We start from the raw sequence: 10016 nt of genomic DNA on the forward strand, positions 1-10016 counted from the left end.
GACAGACTCATTCAATGATCCGCGCCAATAGCGCTTCTGTTGCCTAGCAAAGGTGGGTTCATGACCCTCCAAAACTTTGCTAGGAACATTGCGCGTGGCGCCTAAGGTCTTAGACCTCCAATCGATCCATGGCTCATGGTGTTCTAACCAGGCCATATCAAGGATGATATCATATCTCGAATCCAAATCAAGGACGAGACAGCGTTCCATACTGTCAAAGTCCAGAAACTTTATACCTAATTCAATGGAACTTTGGGAACAGCGACACAAGTCCCAGGCGCTAAGCGAACAGTGATTGTATCACCTTTATACGCTTAAAGCGCCTCAACGTACTGTTGACTTCCTTCAAGGGAAAGGTGTCGATCATAATTGCAAGACGCTCCTGTGTCAATTAAAATTTACCACGGCTCATCAAAGCCCTTTACAGTCGCTTGAGCGAATAGCAAGTCAGGCTTGTACTCTCGCCCCGTGCCATTGAGCACCGCGCTAAAAGGGGCTGGGTTCTGTTTACTCTCACCTCCTAGAGGTTCAACAGAGCCTAGGTCTTCTCCAGTAGGGCGACCCGCACCTACTGGGTATCGACGTTTTCGCGCACCGTACCAGATCTCTGGTATAGGTCGGAGATAGGTCGGAGCTCTTTCGAGCTTTTTGCGAATTTCGAAGAGGGCAGGCAGGGCGTAAATGTTTCGTGCTTACGCCCGCACATATAATATCTACGGATGGTCACATGCTGTTCCACATCTTGATAAGCCTCTTCTCCTTCCTCAACCAGGCTTAAATCCATGGGTTTCGGGTTCCGCTCTTTTAGACGGAACTCATGTGCTCGAAGAGCTTGTTCGGTAAACAGGAGTGCTAACGCGAGCAGACTTAAAGTCGAACTCGACGCGTAGCGCTATGGCAACTGCCTCTTCAAACGTAGCCGGATGAGATCGGAACAATTCCGTCCGGGCAACGCCCTCATTGAGACCTTCCATAAAGATGGTCACTACAATTGCTTCTTGCACCGGGTCTTGATGCATAGATGCAATGAGAGTTCTCAACTCCTGGACAAAGTCCCTAGGGTTCTTTCACCCTGTCGAGTCGCTAGGAGCCGTGCTCGCATGCGAAAAGCCTGATCAGGCGGTGCAAACATGCTGGTTATTTGCTGTTTTAGCAAATCCCATGAAAGAAAAGCGTCGTTTATGGGCGTGCTGCACGATAGTGCCCACTCCATGGCTCTACCTCCAAGTTTGGAAATGCAATAGCCACCTTTTGACGTTCTATTAAGAACAAGGCGGAATCAATGGACATTTCCATCTGCTTAATCCAAAAAGGAGATTTTCTCCTTCTTTTCCCTCAAATGTCTTCACATTTACAATTAGAGGGCGACCTCTCGGCAATGAGTCAGGTACAGAGATGTGCCAGGTTGGCATAGATGCCGCTACATGGTCCTGTACCTGACTGATCAGGGAGGTTTCGTATCGCATGAAGGCTTCAATCCTTGCATGCAGGACCTCTCGTCCCTGGGAGATAATAAATCTCACGCGTTCAAGCCCAAATAAAGTTTTGAGCTTGTCATAAGCGGCGCGTTGCGCTTCTGACAGGTCTGGAACCTCTTTCATTTTCGTGAGGGTTTAGTCTTGTAAAGACTCAGGCGTAGATTGACTACGAGTGCTACCAGGTGTAGCGGACCTACCTCGCTCCTAAAGTCAGAGGAAGACTTTCAGACTCAGAGAGTCACTTAGTTCTATTGAACTAATGGGTTTAACAACTCAGGGAGTCGTACAAGCTACAAAAGCTTAAGGAATCCTTGTTGAAGGAATTCAAGGGTTTGTAGAACCAAGTGGCAACTAGTGCCCAAGAGGATATACCTTAGAAAGCTTCTATCTCTTACATATTAATGCGCAAGCCTTAGGAAGGCACTTAACGCTTTAAGATCAAAAGGGGAACTGCACTTTATTTAATTATTAAAATCTAAAATCTTATACTAGGTAATTAAAATAGAGTTTGGCCGCCAGATCTATACCTGGCGGCGACCACATTTGTTACCCATAATAAATGGGATTTAAGTAACTAAAAAAAAACTGTTCAAAAATTAGATAAAGGGTATTTTACCCATAAAGCAAATGTACCACAATAACGGTTCTCCAACCGATGTGTGCCCCGTTACATGCGTAGTGGCAAAGTCAAGCAGATCTGCGTACTTGTCAGTCATGCCACAGGGACTTAGAAATGTCTCTGCGACATTTAACAGATGTGTTCGGCCATAGCATGGTCATCAGCTCGCACGGTACTGATTCAGGAAGACATCCTTAATTTCTATTGAATCCTTATAAAAAGGGTTTGTCTTCAAAGGCTCCCAGGATTGGGACGTAAGACGTTCAATCCGAGTCTTCTCATCAAGAAAACTTTCGTCTATCGATGGGTTGCTCAGAACCCGTTCGTTCTCAAAAAATACTATTGCCGACCGAATATCATCCACGTAGTTGTCATCTCCCATATAATACCCCTTGGTGTGCTTACTGCTGTGAACGGGATATTTTGTATGCGCATAAAGATTTGATAGAATCCATCCATCAGACCCATTGACGATAAGACTATACTCTTTGACATACCTTCAATGAATACATCCTTTCGTAGTATCGGCGTTTGAGCCGTTACCGTTGCAGCGATCATTGAATGCATGCACATTCCGCCATCCTCCTGTTGCTTAACGCACACAGAAGGTCGGAGAGCTATGTGGAGAAGATGATTCCTCACATGGCTTGCTGCTAAGCGATCGGCAGAGAATTTGTCGATCGCTATTACTTGTTAACGAGGCAATGGCCATTGCTTCATGACACAGTATTTCGAACCTGATATCAGGTCTGTTTCGTATCGAGCGCCTTTATCCATACGCAAAATGAAAAGTCGAACTCTAGTACATCGTACCCACGTCCGAAATGTTCTTACACTTATGCGTAAGCACAAGTTGTATGCATTTCTCAAGAAGTGTAAATTCGCTGCAAGCGTAGTACCACTTCTTGGGTTCATCGTGATTAAACACGGTGTACGCCCGGATTCGGAAATATCAAGGTAATCACCGATTGGCCTGTGCCAGCCGATGTAAAGGGACCTAGAAAGTTCTTCGGCTTAGCGGCGTACCTTCACGAGTACTTACGCAATAACGCCGAAATGATAGTACATAATTTCTTCTTTAGTTGAAAAAAAAACATGTGAAGTGCTCATGGAACGCAGATTGTCAGCGTTCTTTTGAGGGTATTAGCAAGCTTGATGCATTCGCCAATCCTGGCGATTGTTGACCAAGACCGACCATTTCATGTGGTCTGTGACGCCAGGGATTGTGAAATCGGCTATGCGTTAATGCAATATGACACAGACGGCGCAGAGCGCAGCGTCTGTTATCAATTGCGTCAGCTTCAACCAGCTAAAAGCAACTGTTTAGTGCATGACAAGGAGCTCCTTGCCATGAAATATGCACTGGCTAAGTTTAGGTCTATCTCTTGAGAGATAGACCGTTTATTGTATATACGGACCATGCGTCTTCACTTACCGTCGTAAACAGTCCACACCTTTCGCAAAGAATCGCGAGATGGTTGTCTTTCTTCGCGGAGTATAGCTTCTTTGTGGAGTTTATAAATCAGGAAGACTTAACGTCGTCTCTGATGTTCTTTCACGCCGGCCTGATTTTGATCCGGCTGCGCAAATCAACAGTGAGCATAAGCCCACTGTTGCAACAATAAGTGTTCCGTCGTCAACATTACTCGACGACGTTAGAAGAGCTTATCAAGAAGATACGGCTCTCAAAGGGCTGATGGATAACCTTAAAAATCCATCCCAACAATCCCTAAAAGGATTGTCGAAATTGTATGGATCCTCAACAGATCGATTCACAACACGCAATGGGTCACTGTATTACACAGTTATTGCTAACGACAAACCTCGTGTCATCATCCCCACCCATAATGATATGCGTTTACGCATCATACATGAGTGCCACGATGCACCAATAAGTGGTCATCGTGGACGTGAGGAGACCTATCTCACAATAAGCTGCGACATCTACTGGCCACGCCAGTATGCTTTCGTCCCCAAGTACATACGTGCTTGCGAAATTTGTCAACGGGTGAAGCCCAGTGCTCCATCTCGTGCTCCGTTTCAACATCTGCCTGTTCCGGCAGAGCGTTGGCAATCTGAATCCATGGACTTGTCTTCGGATTTCCCGACGACGAACATAAGAATAATTGTATTCTTATTTTTGTTGATCGTTTTAGCAAAACAGTAATCTTGCTGCAGTACCGGAGTCGACCACAGCCAAAGGCTGTGGTCGTGTCTTTGTTGACATGATATTTCGACTCCATGCGTTACCCCGCGAACTGGTCTCAGAACGAGACCCTAGCTTCACGGCGAAATTTTGACAAACTGTGTTTAAATCATTTGGAACACAGTTGAAAATATCAACTTTTGATCATCCTGAAACAGATGGTCAGACGGAGCGAATAAATCGTATTCTTGAAGAGATACTTCGCGGATACGTCCACTCTTTTAAGAGTTTGAGCGAGTAATTGCCGATGGTGGAATTTGCCATCAACAGTTTTGTGCATGCATCTACAAAGCATGCACCGAAGGCTTACGCCACCCACCTATACCTACCCTGTTTGAGAGTAACTCTTATTCAGGGGGGAACTCGCTCGAGCAAAAAACCTGTTAGCTCGTGCTCATCACGCATTAGCCCTAAGGTCAATGCGAAGGATACCAATGTTGATTTAAGTAACGTTGAAGTAGACAAATTCATAATAATAATAATGCTATCACTGACTTGACAACGATGCTGAAAGACTCAGCATCGAAAACATTATTATTAATGAGTACGATGATACTCTCAATAATGAAGAGATTGATATCTCTGCAGTGTGAGCCGGTCGCACTGAAAACATTTAAAAGTCCGAGTTAGCAGCTGATTTCCTGTTAGCTAGAGAAGCAGTGGTCCGTTTCGTAAAGAATTGTATCGCTGATGAGGTGGCTCGACAGAAATGGAACTCTGACAAAAATGGAAGAGCAAATATGCTTTCATTTATTGTTAATAACCTAGTTCTTATGTCTACGATAAACTTACCAAAACATGTAGTGACGAATGTAGGCAGTAGTAAATTTCTGCCCAGATATATCGGCCCGTTTCCGGGTACTACATCGCAAAGGCAATGCGTACACGATCGAGCTGCCTCGTCGGATGCGTTCGCATTTAACGTTTTTATGTCGTTTCCGCCCGTACCATCAGTACGAGGCTTCTTCCGATTCCGGATTACACCGGAACGGTCAAGGGCATCCGCCAAAGCCTGATGGTTCCGAGCCAAAGCCTTATTGTTACGGAACAGAGTCTGATTCTCTTGAACCAGACGATCCACTCTTTCCTCCAATCGAGATCTTCTGACGAGATGTCACGAGGTCGTTTTGAAGGGACTAATGTGTCCTTTCGTTCCCCAGTTGATCCGTCGCAACCTGCGCACAATTTATCAACTGGTCACGAAAAACATTATTTACGGTCAATGCTAACTCGCGGCGACAGGATCGCTCGTGACCAATATCATTCCTCAAATAAAAAAGGGTGTAATCCAAATCACGATGTTGATCGAATGGGGTGAACCCTTCCTCCCGATTCGAGTGGTGAGAAGCGTTTTCTTGTTGAAAGCTTCTCGAATCACCGTGAGGAATAGGGATTTGGAACGAATTATCTCGTTCGTTGGCGAGGGTATCCACCCTCGCATGATAGTTGGGAACCTCGTTCCCAACTGATCTTGGGCGTTACGGGTCTCGTCTTGCAGTACGACGAGTCCCATTCTCCTCGACAGAAGGTCCATCGGAGAACGAGCGCTTCCTCGTAAAGGATTGGAGGTTCTCAATCCCTTGACGCATCTCGATAGAAACAAGCGTTCTTCAATGAGGATCTTTGAGAGAAAATGCTTCCTTAGGGGCAAGACCTCACTCCGGTGACGTTAGTATGCGTCACTTGGAACTAAGTGGTCGCGAAGGAAAAGTGCTGCTGGTGGTGCTAGTTTGCTTTACCAGGAAAGGACTAATTTTAGGGATCGCTCCAAGGGCCAAGTTAGCGTTAGCGTCAACATAAGCCTCAACAGGGGAGGGACCGCAATACGTTGCGGTTCGCTCCTGAAAAGAGGCCTAGGTCGCCCTCTAAGAATAGCCTTATTCGTTGGTCTGGTATGACCAACGATCGATATCATATTTGGCTATTCGACTCATCCAGGCTTCACAAGCCTGGTGAGGATGAGACATAATTCTTCATCGATGCCTTTTTTCAGCATCGGTTGTACACTTCTAAACGAGCAAAGGATATCAAATCTTTGGTCCAAGTTTGGACAGCCTTTGTACAGAATGTACAAAACATAGGCCGTGAGGTCTGGTTTGACAAGCCAAATGCTTTCCGTAAACGTTTCGAGAAACGGATCGTAGTCGGTGCACGCTTTAAGTTGCGCCGTAAGTCTAGAGGCAGAAATTCCTTGCCTCTCGTGGAGGGACTCATGCCCATGCTGTTTTAAAGGTGCAGACCAGAATCAACATGGCGACTAATAAGTCTGTTCGCGTTGCCCGCGAGGCCGCAAAGCTGGCAGCTGCACGGGTCAGTGCAGCTCTTGGTAATGCAAATGTTTAGTAGACGCCAATGCGTTTACTGCGGGGAATGCGTCACCTCCTGCTCCCATTGGAGGTGACTGGAACATGTCATCTGTTGATGACATTGCAGGTGACGGTGACAAGTCACCTGCTACACCAATTGTAGGTGACTGAACCAAGTCACCGGCATCGCACGACTCAGTGTCTACAGTAAAGGCACCCGAATCACCCGGGGCCGAGTCCGTTAAACCTTGGGTTCTAATGTAACAACCAGAGAGGTTATGATGAGATTGTTCGACTCGTCGGACCTCTTTGGTGGTGAGTCATCTGATGATGTCTCCGTGGGAGATGATTCACAATCAATAAATAAAAAAATCGGTATTTTTATTAAAAATCATAATGCAAATTTACAGGGAAAGACATAATAATATTTCTTGTCACCCTATATCAGTCACTATAGTGACTGTTGCTTAAGGGGGGGGGTGACGGGGTGTCCGTTACGTAAATATAATTTTCAATAAGAGGAATCATAGATATTATTTCCTGTGAGTTTATTCTACTAAAGAAGTACAAAATTATTATCTTTATGAATTTTCGCTTAAGTAGTTCTAATACTACCAAATTTGATAATATTGATGCAATAAAACGTTAGCTCTATGGATTGGTTGATTTAAGCCTAAATCAATCCCCCAACCGTTATTGGACACGATTGTGAGATGCGCAAGGAGGCGCCATACATAATTAGTCAAATAAATAATAAGTGCAGTAGTAGATAATAGATCGTTACGTAGAAAACTAAATATATTAATACAAATTATACTTTTATTTATTCTACAGCCTTAGTCTAGATCTTCGAGCTAAAGACCCTCAGCTTTTTAAGAAACCTTCCTCTGTACCTTTATGTATGTAAAGTTTCGAGGCACCTAACCTACACTGTAATGGGGCACACATCGGTGGGTTGTGGTACATTTACCTTATGCGTAATATACCCTATTATCCTTTTCTAAAACAGTTAATTACTTAAATCCCATTTAATATGGGTAACAAATGAGGTCGCCGCCAGATAAAACTCTAGCGGCCGAAATCTATGTTAAATTAGCTAGAATAAGGTTATTTAGCTTTAAATACTTAAATAAATTTCAGTTCCCCATTTGATCTTACAGCGTCTAGTACCTTCCTAAGGCTTGCGCATTGATCTGTGAGAGAAAGAAGTCTTTCTAAGCTACATCCTCTTGGGCACTAGTTGCCACTTGGTTCTACGAACCCTTGAATTCCTTGAACAAGGATTCCTTAAGCTTTTGTAGCTTGTACGACTCCCTGAGTTGTTAAACCCATTAGTTCAATAGAACTAAGTGACTCTCTGAGTCTGAAAGTCTTCCTCTGACTTTAGGAGCGAGGTAGGTCCGCTACACCTGGTAGTACTAGTAGTAAATCTACGCCTGAGTCTTTAAAAGACTAATTTCTCACGAAAATGGAAGAGGTTCCAGAACTGTCAGAAGCGCAACGCGCCGCTTACGACAAGCTCAAAAAAACTTATTCGGGCTTGAGCACGTGAAATTTATTATCTTCCAGGGACCAGAGGTCCTGCATGCAAGGCTTGAGGCTTCATGCGATATGAATCCTCCCTGATCGGCCAGGTACAAGATCACCTTGCGGCATCGATGCCAGCCCGGTAAATCTCTGTACCTGGTTCAGAGCCGAAAGCTCGCAATCTAGCTGTCAATGTAATGCTCTTTCATTCAAACCTAATGATCTAGTGCTACTCTCTACGGTAAACTTACCTAAGCGATTAGTCACTAATGTGGGTAGCAGTAAACTACTACCCAAGTTCATTGGGCCTTTCCGTGTACTGCATCGAAGAGGCAATGCGTACACAATAGAATTGCCACGTAGGATGCGAACGCATCCTACGTTTTACGTTGGTCGGCTCCGCCCGTACCATCAGTACGCGGCTTCTTCCGAGGACGGATGTGACCACCCTTTTCAAGAATCCCCAAAAGATTCTTGTGACCGCGAACCAGGTTCTCGTGTAAAATCTGAAGATTCTCATGCCGGTTCCGAAGATCCTCGAAACTACGATGAGCTGATGACAGCTCATCGCGAACAGCATGATAGTTCCGCTCGTACTCCAACAAGGAGTACGCACCCTTCGAACGGTCTTCCAACCGCTCGATATGGTGAGCCTGCACCGTCTGCTCCAACGAGCGACGCTTGCCACGCTCGCGTTCAAGTCCCTCCTCCAAATCATGGAGGAAGTGATCGATTTTGTCGATCCTCGACATTAGATCCGACATACGGTTCGGATCTGATTTTCCCTCCTCCACGACAACCATTGGTGGATTCCCACGGTGATCAACGTTTCCTTGTGAAACGTATCCAGAACCACCGTGATGTGAAGGGGCACCGAACGAGTTATCTTGTTCGCTAGCGTGGTTATCCACCTTCACATGATAGCTGGGAGCCTCGCTCCCAGCTGGTTGCTGACGTTGAGGGCCTCGTCCGTCAGTCTGACAAGACCCACCTGATGGTTCAGAAGGCCCATCGAAAAACACGCGCCCCTGGCGCATGTAAATCGATTGCAAAACGTCAATCGCATCATGCATCTCAATAGAGATGCGAGCGCTTCCCCAGGGCGAAGAAAGGGAATAGACATTTCCTTTTACCCTCTTCGAGTTGTCAACACAACACGGACAGGGATCACCCCCATGAGGCATGCAAGCCTAGCCTCACGTGACAACCGATGCAATTTAAATTTTGCACCGGTTGGAGTTCGTTTCTCAAATTTAACACGATTCGCTTTAAGGTTTTGAAGCCAAACTTCGCGTCCAATGTATTTGACATTGCGAATGAACGCACTGCAAGCTTGCATATGCGAGACTTTATCTCGCTTATTGTTGCCACTAAATCATCGATGCTTAAGAAAAGCATCGAGAGAGAAATCTTCCTCATCGCAAAAGTTCTTCGCGCTGGGATCAAGGCCATGTAGCTTTGTCGCAATAAATAAGGGATATTTATTGTGAGGAGTAGTTTCTCCAGACAAGCTATTGATGAGCCTTTCTGGCAAAAGCCACGGCTTCTTTTCAGGGGCGAGATAAAATATTTCACTGTGTTCACTCCCCTGAGTGGTACCCACTGAAGCAGGGGTACCACGAGAACTTTTCTTAGGACGGCTTGCGTCATCGTTATCACCTTGCGCAGAAACAGGTGCAGGTGACCGTACGGGAGACGGAACGGGCGATTAGGGATCATCTTTATCGTCGGATCCAAATAGACTTTAAAATCGTTTATCAGAATGAGCCCTCTCATTTGAAGCCTAATAGTCAGCCGCCTGACGGATATCAGGCGCCTGTTCCATTCTCCCCGAGTCGGCCATTTCGTCCGACTCGTATTCGTAGTCGACCTCCAAAAAG

This window comes from Bremia lactucae, linkage group LG12 (genome assembly GCF_004359215.1).
Source record: "Bremia lactucae strain SF5 linkage group LG12, whole genome shotgun sequence".
NCBI classification, from domain to species: Eukaryota; Oomycota; class Peronosporomycetes; order Peronosporales; family Peronosporaceae; genus Bremia; species Bremia lactucae.